The 14,976-nt window shown below is 32.3% G+C and overlaps 1 long non-coding RNA gene across 1 annotated transcript in view; it reads right to left on the minus strand.

Annotated features, from left to right (window-relative positions):
* LOC144357831 (uncharacterized) overlaps positions 1 to 14,976 on the minus strand; it is a 60,224-nt gene that overhangs the window by 29,259 nt on the left and 15,989 nt on the right. The window contains exon 2 of the long non-coding RNA XR_013421731.2: positions 2,385 to 2,445. This is a non-coding gene — a long non-coding RNA (uncharacterized LOC144357831). The remainder of the gene's footprint in view (positions 1 to 2,384; positions 2,446 to 14,976) is intronic.

The following is a 14,976-nucleotide window of genomic DNA, read 5'->3' on the forward strand; positions in this document are numbered from 1 at the left end:
ATGATTTGTTAGTTGGCGTATTACTTTATATTGTGGACATTTCATAACAAAGTGCAGTTCATCTTCTATTTCATTCTGTGAACATTGTTTGCAAATTCTATTTTCAGTAGATATTTTTGGTTGCATATGTCTCCCTTTTTCTATTGCTAAATTGTGATTACTAGTTCGAAATTTTGTCATTGAAATTCTTTGTTTCAAATTTAGCACATCTAAGTATTTTTCAAAATTATAAGAGTCTTTGAATTTTTCATAAGTTCTCAGCTTTGTTTTTTCAGTTATATTTTTTCTCCAGAAATTTATGTATTTTTGTTTGACAACTTTGCCAATTTGCTGTATATGTTTTGTTAACCAATCATTCTGTTGTTCTCGTGAAAAGTTCATGTTGTTCATCATTTTTTGTATTGAAGAGTACCATTGTAAATTGGATTTCTTTTGTTCAAGGTATGCTTGTTTTGCGACATTATTGTCTGGTAATTTACTGATACAAGTCCAGTATTTTATTAAATTGATCTGAATATCTACTAAGAGTGGGAATTCTCCTACTTCGGCTCTGCATGCAATGTTTGCCACAAATTTGTTCAGTCCTAGTAGTTGTTTGTAAAAATTCAATTGTGTTTTTTCTGTTATTGTTTTGTCCCATTTGTTGTAATCTTGAATTTCATGGCCCCAGATTTCAGACCCGTACAATAATATTGGTTGAATACACCTTTTAAAAAGATGGATGAAAGTTCTACAATTTGTTTCTGGTGGTAGGAACTGCTTCAATGCATACATTGCTCTGGCTGCTTTATCTGCTAAATTTTGTTTGGCTTCAGTGTAGCAGCCATTTGACTTTAAATTTATACCCAGGTAGTTGTACATATCTATACAGGTAATATTTTGTTCATTATGATAGAATTTTTCTGTCTTTTTCAGTGTTCCTCGTCTGAAAATAACAACTTTTGTTTTTGTCAGATTTACCTGAAGTTTCCATTTATGACAATAAACTTCTAAACTATTTAGTGCATTTTGTAGACCGTTTTTTGTTTCAGATATTAACACTAGATCATCTGCATAGAGTAGGGAACTAATTTTACAGTTATTCAATGTAACCGAATCTAATGATTCATCTTCTAGTGATTTATTTAAGTCATTAATAAACAAATTAAAAAGCATTGGGCTAATGACACAACCCTGCCTAACACCCTTGGTCGTTTCAAATATGGGTGTAATTTTATTTTTGAAACGAATGCATGATTCTGTATTTAGATACATATTTTTAATGATGTTATAGATTTTACCATTTATACCATTATTAAGTAATTTATAGAAAAGCCCCTGTCTCCAGATTTTATCGAATGCTTTTCAAAAGTCTATGAAACACGAGTACAATTTTCTCTTTGATTTCAATTATTTGTTGACAATAGTTTTCAATACAAATATCTGATCTGTAGTACGATATCCCTTACGGAATCCTGCCTGGTTATTGTTTATAATGTTATAATCTTCAGTATATTGACTAATTCTAGTGTTAATTATACTACAAAAGGTTTTACCTACACAACTAGTATGATGTGACACCTATGGCAAATAGCAGGGTAAAACAAATTACATAATAAACTGACATAAATGCCACCTGTTATGATATTAAATATTGAAAACTTTTAGAAAACCATTTGAACAGATCAAATCAGAACAATTTTGATAATATGCTGTGTTGACGATTTATCAATGAGTATGTACACAAGCAACATGAAATAGAACAGACATAATGGGCATTCTTATAGCCAATGTGTGGCTGTCAGTCTCACACACAAAATTTTGCATATTTATAGTGTATAATACCAAATCAACATGGTTGTCAGGAAACAATAGAATGCTTGGAATGCTAATATAATATGATGAACTTGTGTTCGTGAGTGAAGCTGACAGCTTAACACAAAATATTGCATGTTATACTGACTTATACCAAATTTGTATACACACATTGTTGTCAGGGAACGTTGAATTGCTTGGAATGGCCATGCTAATAATTTAGTCATGATGAACTTGTGTTCGTGAGTGAAGCTGACAGCTTAACACAAAATATTGCATGTTATACTGGACTTATACCAAATTTGTATATACACATTGTTCTCAAGGAACTTTGAATTGCTTGGAATGCATGGCCATGCTAATAAGTCATGATAAACTTGTGTTCGTGAGTGAAGCTGACAGCTTACACAAAAGTACCACATATTTAGAATTTCAGCTATTTATTATACTCTGCAGCTTTATGACTGTCAGCCAGACTATCAGTATAACTGTACTGTTTGTGCAGTACATACCTGAATGATCATTATAGTAGATTTGTGTTTGTCATTTTCTCAATTTCTGACAACAGATTCTATGATGTCATACTTTACCCATAATCCTTTGCTAAGAATCAAGATGGCAGACTACATAAATTGATGAAAACTTGAATATCTAGAGAATGAAAAGTGATATAAAAAAACTGTAAATTGCAGGTTCTTACATTTGCCGAGCTCTTTTATCTGGGTGTATTATGTTGTTAGCCTTGACTTTCCCTTTAATGCCCACACCTTATATTTACATAAGGGTCACCCATTAACACTTGCATTAGGTTCTGATAAAACATTACTAATTTTATGGTTAATATCTAGTGATTTCATAGTAGATACATTTCATACACAGTAAAAAGGATGCTGCGCAGACCTATTATACGCTTCTATGAATTATATTCTAGCTTAAAGTCTTGCAAACAATTATGGACAAACTAAATGTATTTTTTTATTATTTATATTTAATTTTCTGTGCTTCAGGCACTAAATGTTTTATTGATTTTATGAATCATCTCTGAAATCAGACTTGTGATGTGTTTTGATACATTGTATGTCTTTGTTAGTATGTCCTTTGCACTTTAAGAGAAGTATAATCAATTTATTGATCACATCAATCAATACAATGTAGCTGTAACTACAGGCACTACTACATTAATTCAGATGGCACACTATTATATGAGTCGGCCATACACTTATATGTAATGACAAAGATGTGTTTATAATCCAAATTACTCATTTTATTGATTCGTCATACAATAAATGCAATTTTTGATTTATTCGCCAGAAATAGAGCATATACTGTATATTAATACAATATTTCATCTTGTTTTTATTTACCGATTTCTCCTCCACATTTACACACTCACACTGGGTAAATCAATATAGCCTTGCTATAGATATCAATGTAAGCATTGGGCTGCTGGGTATTACTTTAGAATGTTGTTGTTTACATGTTGTTTAGAACAATTTAATTGTTGTTGACAAGAAATATTATACATCTGTCACCATAACGCCATAAGTTACAGCGTGCTGTAATTTTGTGCTATTTTGCAGGGTTATTTTCATCCTATCATATTAGGAAATGCAAATTCCAAATATGGGATGATTACGTGCATTAGTGTCCTCTAAAAATAAAAACGAACATAGCTGCCACCAGGGTTTAACTGGACTCCACAAAAAGAAGTTCGTTGATTCTGTTTTAAACTTTTTGGATTTCAGAATTTCCATGATGTATCATTGGAAGATAAATGTATAATAATAAGGTCAGACAGTATGCCTTTGCATCGACCAACACGCAGCGTCGGTGGATACTCCTGCTGTACTGTCTTCGTGCATACTTTTTGCTACCCGCGTAATAATCTCATATTATAACACATTACCACAGATAGGAAACTTTCAGCATTATGCTTCAAAAGATAGTGGGTTTGAGTCTTCCAGCCAGCAGCCAATTGTCAGACACGTGTTATCACTTAGTTGAGTGACTAGTTAGTCTAGTTAGAAAACAGAAAGCTGCCGCAAAATTATTACATAAAAAAAAACAAGTCAATGTCAGTGTCCATGTTTGTATTATACATGTAGGTGTGATGTATGTGTGAAGTTTAAAATTGATTTGTCCAGGCTTGTATAGATTTAATAATTTAATAATAATTTATTGACACAACACCGATATAGTACAATACAGCAGTATGGCCACTAAATACAACTATTAACTACATTTAAAATTGAATTAACATATTTGGCGAAAGGTATCATAAGATGAGTATACAAAGCACTTAACAAATAAATGAATTTACATTCTTGATTTAGTTTTTCAAATTCTGGAAAGCTAATATTGTGAAAAACAAATTCTCTATTTGATTTAATATCTGAGTTTGAACAGTTCATAACATAGTGCTTTTCATCACCCACTTCAGATGAGTCGCACAATTTGCATATTCTTTGTTGTTGATGGATATTATTGTATCGCCCTTTCTCAATTGGCAAGTTATGGCTTGAAATTCTTAATTTTGTAATTGCTGATCTTATTTTATAATTCCAAATTACTTTTAGATAATTTTCAAATTTGTAATTTTTCTTTACCAGTGAGTATGTCTTTAATTTGTTGCCAACATTTTGATTGTTGTCTTTATTGAGTTGCTTCATCCATTCATTATTATATGTATCTTTAAGTTTATTTTGAATAATTCTTTTTATGTTTTTAGAATTTAGATTATTAGCTTCCCAGAGTTTGTTACATTTAAGTGTTTCTAACATGTGTTTTATAAAAGTTACAAATGATTTCTGTCCTTGTTCGTGTAGATCCAGTTCATTTTGTAAAGCTATCTTTGTCAGAATCGGGGACTTTCCATGTGCTATCCTTGCCCAGTAGGAGAACACATTGTTAATTACCTCCAAATGTATGGGGTATCGACCTAATTCGCCCCGTGATGCAATGTTTGAGCTTGTTCTGTGGACTCCAAATGTATTCTTGCAGAATTTTAAATGTAGTTTTTCATATTCCAAATTGTCATTTGTGATTGATTTGAGTGTCCCTTTGTGTTCGAAATTGTTGATGGTATAGGCACCCCAAATTTCACTCCCGTATATACAAACTGGTTTTACCATGCTGTCAAATAAATAACATAGTGTGTTAATTTGGGTATTGGCATAAATATTGAATTGTTGTCTAATTGAAAAGTAGCTTTTTTGTGCTTTCAGAGTCAATGATTTAATGCAGGTTTTGAAGTTACTATTTGAGTTAAAATTGATTCCTAAATATGGTAATTGATTGTCAATCTGTATCTTTTCATTATCAATATAGAAACTCTCTGAATTATCAATTTTTTTGTTCATAATCAGAATTTTTGTTTTCTTTACACTAACATTTAATTTCCAATACAATAGTTTTGTAATTTAAAAAGGGAATTTTGTAGTCCAGATATAGATATATATCCATGGGAACTGTATTTGTTGACAAGATGACTGCCAGACAGGCATTGTACATTTGATGGTGACAAAATTGGAGTGGAGTGGAAGCCAAGGTATTTGTATGTCTATTATGATGTTAAGATAACTACATAATGATAATAATAATACAGTTTTATTACATCGTAATGAAATTACGAATTCATTTTTGGCTGAAAGTAATAAAAGTTAAGTCAAAAAGTAAGTAAAAAACAGAACGTTAAAATAACATAAGATTAGATAATTAAAAAAAATGCACTTATTATTGCGAGACTACTCTACTGAAACAGCAGTGCTGTTTTGACCATCAGGTCACTTGTTGTATTAATATAATCATATGCAAATTTAGTTCTACAAGCTCCTGTAACTACATTTTTCAGATCTAAAATAGGAGAGGTGAAGGACAATTGAAAAATAACATTGCTCTGATGTTAATCTATAATCTATCTAATAATAATCTAATATCTATCTAACCTAATAATCTATTTGGTTAAGTTTAATTAAAATGCTGGATTGGTCAAAAAGGAGAAAAGAAATTACTCAGTTGAAAACAAAATCAACATGACCAAGTAGACAGTCGTCATTTTCAATCAAATCAAATCACAAAACAAACTGACACTCATAGCATTAACCAATAGAGTAACTGTACAGTAAATTCTTGTGTGTTGATGCCTACAAATTATAGGTGTTACTATGACAACAATCTAATAGATTTACAGAGATGTGCTATTTTAATCAAATCTTTATTTGTATGTTTTTATATTTTTTTTTTAAATCATAGAGTGGACTCATTAGGATCATGGTTGATATTTCTATAGTGCTATCATTAAACCTGCTACCCCTGTGGTCAGGAAAATGGTTTGAGCTTGCACTCTATAAGGGCAATCAACTGATGGGATTTGCTGCCATTATCACTTTTGACTGCAAGGTAGACCTCTATATATCTGCTTAATTTCATTTTTAATATTTTTATCATTAAATGCACATAATTTACTGACTGGTGAAATATTTGCAATGAAACATCTGCAGTTAAAGTAAATGGTCGTTTTGTTGGCAGTGTGAACTGAAAGAAACATATATACTGAAGGCTGGCATTTTGATGAAGAAAAATCTGAGGGACAACATCCTGACGGTATTGATGGGCGAATCTAGCTGAGAGGAATTATTCACATCCTGAGGGCTGTCTTATTGGTGGGACAACATCCTGAAGGTATTGGTGGGGTTAAGCTGAGAGACAACACCCTGAAGGTATTGGTGGGTAAATCTGATGAATGTCACCCTGAAAGTATTGGTAGGGTAAATCTAAGGGACAACATCCTGGAGGTATTTGTCAGGCAAATCTGAGCCATTAGTACCTTCCATGATCTGAGGGACCCATCACCCTGAAGGTATTAGTGGGGTAAATCTGAGGGACGTCACTCTGAAGGTATTGGTGGGCAAATCTGATGGACGTCACCCTGAAGGTATTGGTGGAGTAAATTTGAGGGACATCACCCTGAAGGTATTAGTGGGGTATATCTGAGGGACAACACCCTGAAGGTATTGGTTGGGCAAATCTGATGGACGTCACCCTGAAGGTATTGGTTGGGCAAATCTGATGGACGTCACCCTGAAGGTATTGGTGGAGTAAATTTGAGGGACATCACCCTGAAGGTATTAGTGGGATAAATCTGAGGGACGTCACCCTGAAGGTATTGGTGGGGTAAATCTGAGGGACAATACCCTGAAGGTATTGATAGGGTAAATCTGAGGGACAACACCCTGAAGGTATTGGTGGGGTAAATCTGTGGGACGTTACCCTGAAGATATTGGTGGGGTAAATCTGAGGGACAAAATCCTTAAGGCGTGGTGCACGCGAGTATAGGTTTATGTCAACAAATACACTGTATATAATAAGTTGGTATACTATCAAAACAAACAAAATACGTAACAAATCAGAACAAAATCCATGACTCTGAGATTCTTAGGTAGATGAACTACGTAATCGCAGATCGAATGTCTCAAAGCGCGTAGCTGAGCATGCTGGCGAAACTCACGCAAGCATGACTAAAAATCATGTGAAATCGCTACAAAATCCCTGTTATCTTTCTAATAAGATAGTCAAATAGTGAACGCAAACCTGGCAAACTAACCAAGTTATTGGGCAGGTTATAAATCAGGTAAATTCGAGAGGAAGGTACCCAGATGGAGGTACAATGTAGACATACAAATATGTCAGCTGGTCGACACAGGAATATGTCTACTTGTAATGTGCGAATCTGATTGGCTGTCACATTCATAAGGTATAATAAGATATGTTGTTCTATTAATAAATATCCAACACTTTTGTTTCTTCATTCAAAATAATTCAACTCAATGAAGTAAATTGAATGAATGTGTTTCATAGATAGTATAATAGTTTCCATATGCTGGCTAAAACAGAAATGTTTATTTTTTAATAAATTTATTTCAAATTTATAAAGCTTAGCATCAGTGATAGCTAATATTTCTAAGTATAATTACAAATTGTGTTTTTTACTGATATGTACTTTCACCAGCCATGCTGTTATTCATCATGTTTTTTTAACGATGAATATCATTTATAAATATGAATTTAATCTCTATTCAAAGTTTCGAAACTGCCAAAGAAACTAATTACTATAATGACAGCTTCTTTGTGTTCATTACACTACAATGTTATTCAACATATGACGCATGTCAACATTCAACTAATTCAATTGGCGTTTCAAATAATTAATATTTGTCACACTCATTAATCAATTACAATCTTTTATTAAATACAAGTGATTAATAAACATAATAAAACAGATGAGAAGTTTATATTCTAGACAATATTTGCCATTATTAGCAAAGCATAATAAATATTGGCATTAGAAGGTTGACTGCCACATCGGTTCAAATACAGGGAAAATTTTCATTCAAAATCATTCAAAAACATTGTGTTTACTGTTATTAGCTTGGTTCAGATGCCATATGTATATTTTCTGGATATTTATTCCATAATGTCAAGAAATGTATTCATGTATTCTCAAACTTTAGGTTTTTGTTTTGCAATTACGGTCTTGTAGCCCTTCTGTTTCCTGGACCTTTGGAAAACTGTAATTGTGAATGCCTATCATATAATTGTCAATGCCTATCATGTCATGGTGAATGCCTATCATGTAATGGTGAATGCTTATCATGTAATTGTGAATGCCTATCATGTAATGGTGAATGCATGCTTATCATGTAATTGTGAATGCCTATCATGTTGTGCCAAATGCCTACCATGTGATGGCGAATGCCTATCACATTGTGGCGAATGCCTATTATGTAATGGTGGATGATTATCATGTAATGGTGAATGCCTACCATGTAATGATGAAGGTCTTTCATGTGATGGTGAATGCCTATCATGTTATTGTGAATGCCTATCATGTAATTGTGAATGCCTATCATGTAATGGTGAATGCCTACCATGTTGTGATCAATGCCTATCATTTAGTGATGAATGCCTATCATGTCATGATGAATGCCTATCATGTAATTGTGAATGCCTATCATGTAGTGATGAATGCCTATCATGTAATAGTGAATGCCTACCATGTCATGGTGATGGTCTTTCATGCGATGGTGAATGCATATCATGTTATTGTGAATGCCTATCATGTAATTGTGAATGCCTATCATGTAATGGTGAATGCCTACCATGTTGTGGTCAATGCCTATCATGTAGTGATGAATGCCTATCATTTAATTGTGAATGCCTATCATGTAATTGTGAATGCCTATCATGTAATGGTGAATGCCTATCATATAATTGTCAATGCCTATCATGTCGTGGTGAATGCCTATCATGTAATTGTGAATGCCTATCATGTAATGGTGAATGCTTATCACGTAATTGTGAATTAATTCCTATCATGTAATGGTGAATGCCTATCATGTAATGGTGAATGCCTACCATGTTGTGGTCAATGCCTATCATGTAATTGTGAATGCCTATCATGTAATGGTGAATGATTATCATGTAATTGTGAATGCTTATCATGTAATTGTGAATGCCTATCATGTTATGGTGAATGCCTATCATGTTGTGGTGAATGCCTATCATGTTGTGGTCAATGCCTATCATGTAATTGTGAGTGCCTATCATGTAATGGTGAATGCTTATCATGTGATTGTGAATGCTTATCATGTAATTGTGAATGCCTATCATGTAATTGTGAATGCCTATCATGTTGTGGTGAAGGCCTACCATGTTGTGGTCAATGCCTATCATGTGATTGTGAGTGCCTATCATGTAATGGTGAATGCTTATCATGTAATTGTGAATGCTTATCATGTAATTGTGAATGCCTATCATGTAATTGTGAATGCCTATCATGTAATGGTGAATGCGTATCATGTAATGATGAATGCCTATCATGTTGTCGCAAATGCCTACCATGTAATTGTGAATGTTGTAATGGTGAATGCCTATTATGTAATGGTAAATGTTTATCATGTAATGATGAATTCCTACCATGTAATGGTGAATGCTTATTATGTAATGGTGAATGTCTATCATGTAATGGTGAATACCTACCATTTAATGATAAAGCTCTATCATGCAATGGTGAATACCTATAATGCAATGAAGAATGCCTATCACATAATGAGATGAGATAAGAGAGTCATATGGCATTCCATATGTATTGGTGGGGTAAATCTGAGGGACAAAATCCTAGAGGTATTTGTCAGGAAATCGGAAGGATGACATCCTGAAGGCTGATGTTTTTTTTTCAATTTTTGGTAATTTTGACTGCTCAATTTCATTAATACACGCTTATATAGGTACTTAGGGCTCCTTCATATTTTGAATCATTTTCGTGATGACAAATTCAAACACGAATATTTGGTAATTTGGGGTAAAAACTACCAGCCCAATCAATTTGATATTTCATGCAATTTTGTATGTCTAAACTATAATCTGTAATGATTTCATGCGTAAGGTAGATCATAGTTATTCATAGTTAATATGGGTAAAAAATATGATTTTTGTTTCTAAAATTTTACATAATTGATTGAGAACATGGACTATATAGAAGATGTTTAGATGCATGTCATCAGCTTTTTAGGGTTTTTTTCCAGTAAAAAGTATTTTTTAAACTGCCTGAATAAATGCAAAAAATAACATTTTTGTATTCCGAAAAAATAGTATTTATCAGAATTTCATCATAATAAACAATGACTATATATCTTTCTTTTTACTGCATATGATTTTCTCCCTTACATATGTAGCCTAACAACATTTTGACTGATTTATTTTTTTATAGTTCTCAAAATCTGTTAAAACAGTGAGAGACAGCTCATACATAATTTGGGGTAAATTGTTTGTTTCATGGAAATTTGTTTCACTCACTTTATCCCACGCACAAATGTTAATATTGAAACAAGCTGTATTGCAAATGAATTGCTTCTATCATTGTATATGATAACAAATATTGTAAACAAAACATTTTTTTCTGATATTCTTTTGGATTTACAATGTAGTGACATCATCACCTTTTGAATGAATTCATCTTTGAACACCATCGTAATCCACAACAACATACTTCTTACACAATATGTACACAATACATGTGTGTACAATTCACTCTGATTTTCTTCGCCAAGTCAAGAAACTAATCACAGAACCCATTTGCAAGATTAAACTACTCGTATTTCCAATTAGTCGATTTCTTTAAGGGTTGTTCCCATTATACATGTAAGATAGGTACAGTTTAATTACCTAGAACCCAGTATTAGTGAGTCCTTGATCCTGAATGACTTTCTAGTTTCAGCATTTCAAGATCAGATCTCGAAATGACAATTTATGAGTGAAAATATCATCACTTTGGGTGATTTGTAGTCATTGTGCTGCATCATATTCAAATCAGGCCTGATATAGTCTGTAACACCAATGAATACAACACATGTCAAACACATTGTGTGTTTACCAAAAATTCATCGATGCCAAGTGAGGATTTCCTGCAATGAGCAAATTGTCATACTGTAAAATATAAGATGGCCTAGGTAGTTTAAGCACAGTGTGATCATTTTTTATGACATGCAGTTAGTATTTTATTGCATTTCTTACATAATGCTATAAACTTGAAAAAACACTAACTTGTCATTGCAGATCATATCTTTCATTCACTATCGTTTGTTTTGTCATCTCTCAGAATTAGCTGTTTCTACATCATTGAGCATGCTGTGATATGACTTCTGATTGTAACTTCATGAGTGTCAACAGCTTTATTGTCATACCACCCAAGGTGTATTCTTTATACTGTGCCACTAGCATTATATAGCTACAAATCTCCTGGGGTGTTATATTGTTTTATAAACATGTCATCACCACATAACATGTTACACATGTATACATGCATTGTATATTCATTTTATCAAAACTGCTGATCCAATACTTTAATTCCTATATGAGAAATATATTTAAAAGGGACCATGATTAGTAATTGACTTCAAGCATACAACATTTCACATATTTCAAGTTTGTTTTCTTTTATAGGATATTTTCAGAAACCTCCGGCCGCAATTTGGCTACTTAAAAGATTAAAGATATAACTCTTTGTTTCCCAAACCTTGAAATATTTAATATATGTTTGTGATTTTCAACATGCACATGCACACTTGGAGATGATGACACATAATTTAGGTATTGGTGATATGTATTGCTTTTAACACTGACCTAGTTCAACAAACAGTACAAGTGAAAAGTACACGTAATTCAGAATAATTTATTTGTTTCATCTACTGATGCATTTTCTAGTGCTATATTGTCGATGCTGACATTGTGTAATAATATTACTGACATGGCTTTAATGATACTATGAGGTTATTACGAGGATACCTCAAAATATGCACGAAGACAGTACACCCAGTGCATACTTTGAGGTATCCTCATAATAACCCTATCATTATACATCGTTTCCTTCCAAGATACATCATGGGAATGCCGAAATCCAAAAAGTTTAGAACAGAATCAGCGAACTTCTTTGTGTGGAGTCCAGTCAAACCCTGATGGCAGCCATTTTTGTTTTTATTATTAGAGAATGGTTACGCGCATAATCATTCCATATTAGGAATTCGCATTTCCTAATATGGTAGGATGAAAATACATTGTAAAATACCGTAAAATTACGGCACGCTATAACTTATGGCGTTACAGTGACAGATGTATTATAATATATATTATATCATGACTGTTGAATAATTATTGTATTGTTGTTTATCACATACATCTAGTACCGGGTATATGTATATATTAATTCTCACAATTGACTTACATTTTTAGTAAGTTTATAACTCATTATGGATAACAAGTTTGAGACTTAGAGCGTGAAAGTGTCACCTTCTGATTAATGTAGACACCAATACATTATTAATTGGTTTATTTGTAATTCAATGTTTTTTTTCTTTTCTGAAGGCAATAGTCTCATGGCTACTAGTCAATTTAATGAGTATATCATTGATCACAAAACTATGATGTGTAAAACATAATTAGCTTTGTGTTTCACGATTACCTGAGGAGTTTCATTACAAATCACATGATAATAGATACTACCGATACTACATGGTACATGTACAATAAATAAAATTAAAAAAAGTCGGTAACCACTGTAGTAATATAATTATAATTATTGAGGGCCACTGGAACCAAAATTAATCAACAATTGGCAAAACTAGCTTAACAGTATGAGCTTTATTTGCTAATAACATTGCAGCACTATATTGTTTTTTGTCTCGTCCTATTATTGGAGATGCACTTTTAATAGGTACATGTATATTTATTTATTTAAATTGCTCAAAATGGTTACATTGAACAAAAAAACTAAATACAGAATGAAATTCTTACAAAAAACTACAGTCTGGAACTGTGAAAAAACAAACAAACATAAAATGATGATTATGCTATGCCAGCAAGAAGTGTTGCTGTCTTATGATCAAGTTGTTTTCTATAAATTTGGCCAATGCAATGTTTTTATTTTCCATTATCATTATAAATTTGTTCTCTTCTGTCAAATCTGTGAAATCATTCATGGTTTGCTTTTCAGCTTATTCATATAATTTCTTTCTTTGATCGCTATGAGCTATCTAATATTTCGGATCACTGCCCTATCTCTTTGTCTTTAGCCATAAACCAAATCATCTATAATGCCCTGAAAAAAAATAATAACAAAAATAAATTGGATCCATTACCAGCAAAATATATTTGGGATGTGGATACAAAAAATAAATTCTTGGCCTCTCTGCATTACAGTGAAAAAAATGAAATTACGGAATTTCTCCTAAAACAATATAACAATGATTCAGAAACAGCTTCTTCAGATTTTGAAAAAATCATATTATCTCTCACAGACCAAAATGTTAAAAAAATCACTCCAAAGTGTTTTAAAAAGAAAAACAAAACAATACTAAAAAAGAAAAAATGGTTTGATAATGATTGCTGGTTGCTTCGCGTAGAATTAAAAAATATTTCAAAATTACTGCAGAAACATCCACTAGACCCGATTATTCGTGGTAGATACTTCAAAACAAAAAAGCAATTCAAAAATTTAGTCAGGAAAAAGAAACATGCCCTAAAACAGTTAAAACTGAATGAGCTTGAAAAATCAAAAAGTGATACATCTAAATTTTGGAAAATACTGAATGATTTAAACAATGACAGTATAACACATTCAGATAATGAACCTATTTCACCTGGGGACTGGTTAATTTACTTTAAAAAACTGTTAAATAAAAACAACACTGTTCACTCTAATATGAAAACACATCTAGAAACTTTAGAGAAAAGTGTGGACGCAGTCAATACAGAATCTTTGAATGGTCCTATTCAAAAAAATGAAATTAAAAAAGCAATTAGCCAATTAAAAAATAATAAGTCATCAGCAGAAGACAAAATCAGTAATGAGGTTTTTAAATGTGGTGGTTATTACCTGTCAGACGCACTACAAAAACTTTTTAACATAGTGTTCATGTCTGGCAAACTCCCCGATTCTTGGAATACTAGTCTTATTGTACCCTTGCACAAATCTGGATCAAAATTGAATCCTTCTAATTACAGGGGAATAGCAATTTCAAGTTGTTTAGGTAAATTATTTAATAGTATTTTAAACACAAGACTAGTTTCATATCTAGAAAAAAATAATATCCTCTCTAATAAACAATTTGGATTCAGGAAAGACTGTCGGACAACAGACAATCTGTTTATCCTGAAAACTATTATTAATAAATACCTCCATCAGGACAAGGAGATCATCCATCAGGCAAATGATAAAAATAAATTGAAAACATCAAATAAAATTTATGCCTGCTTTGTAGACCTCAAAAAAGCCTTTGATAGTGTTTGGCATGAAGGTCTTTTTTATAAATTGTTGAAAAATGGTGTAAATGGTAATATGTACAAAATTATAAAAGATATGTATGGTGATGTGAAATATAAGGTAAAAACAAGAAATGGTTTAACAGAATCATTTTGTTCAAATATCGGAGTAAAACAAGGATGCAACCTTAGCCCAAGTCTGTTTAATTTATTTATTAATGACCTGCCTGATATTTTTGATAATGATCATTGTGACCCTACACTGTTACACAACACACCCATTAATTGCCTTCTTTATGCAGATGATATTGTGATTCTTTCAAAATCCAAAAGGGGATTACAAAACTGTTTGGATAAACTATCAGCCTA

The sequence above is a fragment of the Saccoglossus kowalevskii genome, chromosome 3, assembly GCF_978046115.1.
Source record: "Saccoglossus kowalevskii chromosome 3, keSacKowa6.1, whole genome shotgun sequence".
In the NCBI taxonomy this organism is placed as follows: Eukaryota; Metazoa; Hemichordata; class Enteropneusta; family Harrimaniidae; genus Saccoglossus; species Saccoglossus kowalevskii.